General features: G+C 45.5%; 1 long non-coding RNA gene across 1 annotated transcript; it reads right to left on the reverse strand.

Moving 5' to 3' along the window:
• Positions 1 to 1288: 1288 nt before the first annotated feature.
• Positions 1289 to 2542, reverse strand: LOC130542136 (uncharacterized). Its single transcript, XR_008956479.1, has 2 exons — positions 2378 to 2542; positions 1289 to 1390 (listed from the first exon to the last, which is right to left on the reverse strand). It is a non-coding gene; the product is annotated as an uncharacterized LOC130542136 (long non-coding RNA).
• Positions 2543 to 3168: the final 626 nt, after the last annotated feature.

Here is a 3168-nt window from a genome sequence, read left to right on the forward strand (position 1 = left end):
CTACTGAACCCTTACAAATTTTTATTTTGGACTCACCCCAATAATGGGTTTCTAGAAGTGCCACTAGTTAAACATTTCTCTCTTTCTGCATAGTAGAGATTGGAGGGTTCTGGAAGTAAATTAACTATATTTCAAGTTACAGTGGGGCACAGTTGGATTTACTATTGCAATATGAACATGTATAAAGCACCAACCCTGTATTAAAAACAACCCAGGGGCACCTGGCTGGATCAGTCAGCAGAGCATGTAACTCTTGATCTTGGGGTTTTAAGTTCAAACCCCACATTGGGTATAGAGATTACTTAAACATAAATTAAAAAAAAAAAACAAAACAAAACCCAGAACTACCCAGAAACAAGATTTCAATTTGGTCAATAGGCAAGGCATCTCAAACAGGCAAACTTGGCTAGAATGGGACTGTAAAAATACCCCTTAGATCTCCTGCTGCAAGGAGGGTAACTGGCGGAACCCCTCAGCTTCCGGTCTCTGAACCCAGCACCACAACCCTGGGAAGGGAACACGGGCTCCAGCACTCATCAGCTTGGCCAAAGCCATCTCTGAGTTACACTGCAGTCAGGGACATTCCTACCCACTCTGGCCCCTCTGCCTTCCCTTCCCAGGGCTCAGATCTCTCTGCCTTCCCCAAACCTCTCCCCTTTCTTTCCCCATAGATATTTCCTCCTATAAATCTCTTGCATGACAATCCTGTCTTGGCATCTACTTTGCAGAGGACCTGAAGTAACACAGGATAGTAAGACATAAATACAAGATTACTCTGAGACAGATTGCCTCCTCCTTGCACTAGATTTGTCCTTCCAAGTGAGTGACTCTCCTCTCTCAAAAGTCGCTCAAAATGAGAGAACTTCAATTTATAACCAGCTACCACACCCTACCTCCACCTAAGAGCCGCTCCCCACACCACTCCCTAATTGGCATAGCTCAGGTCCCACCTGAACTGTAGCCTGACACCTTTCCAACTACCAAACAAGCGTGTGTGTGCGGGTATGAGCGCACGCACCGACCCCCCTTCCTCTTTTCCTGTGTGTTATTATTCATTTCCAGGAGTCAACGAAGCTTATCCTGAAGACCTTTCTCCTTTTAGTAAGGCTTTATTACTAAATGAATCATAATTAAAACAAATGGCTTGCATAAGAATAGCATTTCTGTTACTTTCTCAAACCTTTCCTAGTAAACATTATCTCATTTGAGCCACGTGGTAACTGTGACTGTAGATAGGACTAGTGTCATCAGCCCACTTCACCAAGGAAGAAACTGAGACACAAACTAACCTCTGTGGGTGTCAATTTCCAAGTCTGTCCAGTGAAGACTTGAATCCTATGACCTCTGAGTCCTCTTCGACTTCGAAAATGGTATTATTTTCATAATTTGTCTGAAATTGCAAAGCTAGTGGTTAGTAGTAGGTTAGGGATATGAGATGAAGACCTTTTGGTGCCAGGCTAATTCTCCCACACCATGTTCTCTTCGCTGACAACAGGACCTGCTAACATGGATTAGCTGTCCCCACCTGCCGTGCCCTGTGCCAATGACTTACAGGGGCACTGACGAATACCTGCTCATCATCCATCCTCCGCCTACTCGTCTAGAAGTATTTAGATTTCAGTTCCACACACACTTATCAGGAGCCAACACCACCGCTGCTCTAAGAATATGCTGCTGTTGGTTTAACCTGATCAACATTTTCTGTTCTCCAGGTGACAGTCACTGGTCTAGGGCTGGGCCCAGGCCCAAAGGGTCCAACCAGGGTGAACTGGAGGATTCTGGCCTGGGTGCAGGTGTACTCTCTCCTGCCGGATATAAATCAGGAAGCATTGTCTTTATTGCTTCTGGCAGCCTCTCTATGGCCCCAAGGGGAAGCCACAGGATTCTTGTTTGGTCCAGTAGTTTTTAGCAGCTAAAATCTATGAGATGTCTATATCCCTAAAACTGAACAATAAACACAGGCAAAGACAGATGAGGTCATGGAGACCCAGAGAGTTACTAGCCTTTGCCAGGCTCGCACTGCCTGTTTGGGGAGGTGAGGATTAGATTTCAACTCTCCACCAATGGACCCAGGGTTCCCCTGGCCTCAGCAAGTACAGAATGCACCCCAGTGCAAAGACTCTTGAGAAAAATCAGAGTTGTAGCTGCTGAACAGACCAAAGAAGTACATCTGAAGGGGAGGAAGGGGAAACTAGAAGGGGCTTCCTTCTATTCTGCTTTCCTGCCTAAGACAGAAAGATGACAGGGCTCCAGCTGAGCGTGGTGATAACACTGCACCAGAAATCTTTCCCTTCCCCCACCCCAACCTTCTGTCAAGCAAAGAGCCTCTGAGACTGCCCCAAAGGAAGAAGGCGTTGCCTGCCAAGTATCTGCCTACCTGGGGTCAGGGTGAGGGCAAGGCAGTAAGGACATGCTATGAACAGCTGGAAAAGAGATGGGCAAAAGGCCTTGTTTCTCACTCTCCCTGTCAAAAAATAGCCAGAAATGAAGCACACAAATTAAAGAAACAAAACATTTACAAACAGAATAGCTATTTTTCCAACTCTTACTTACAGGTATTGTCTACACAATTTTGGCAGAATCAGACATGGACAGTTTGGTTAGTCCATTTGATTACAGAAAAAATACCATTCATTTATTCATCAAGGATTTAAGTACCTACCTTATGTCCTAGAGATGTGTTCACATCCTAATGGTGGAGGGCAGGTGAAGGAGAACAGACCATAACAAGCAAATAAACATGATTTCAAACTATAGTCATGCTCTGAAGGAAATAACAGGGTGATATGGTCTGGTGGGAGAGGCCATACTTTTAGATACTCTGTCAGAAATGCCTGCTTAGAGTGACACATGAGCTAAGCTATATCAGTCCGAGGAAAAGCTGATCTAGACAAGTCAGGGAAAACAGCAAGTGCAAAGGCCCTGTGGCAAAAAGTGTTTGGCAGAAAGGTGGTCAGTGTTCCTGGAGTATAGCCAGCTCAAGCTGGAGAGGCAGCCAGGATCCTATAGGGAAGGGCCTTGGAGGACATGGTGGGGGCTTTGTATAGTGCCAATGCAGCTGGAAATACCAGTCTACCACTCTTCCACCTATATTAATGAGCCTGGTGTCTGACCTGGGTTGAAGTTTGAGATCTCCCACTTCAATGGCCTTGGGAAAGCTACTTGAGT

The sequence above is a fragment of the Ursus arctos genome, unplaced genomic scaffold, assembly GCF_023065955.2.
Source record: "Ursus arctos isolate Adak ecotype North America unplaced genomic scaffold, UrsArc2.0 scaffold_3, whole genome shotgun sequence".
Taxonomy (NCBI): Eukaryota; Metazoa; Chordata; class Mammalia; order Carnivora; family Ursidae; genus Ursus; species Ursus arctos.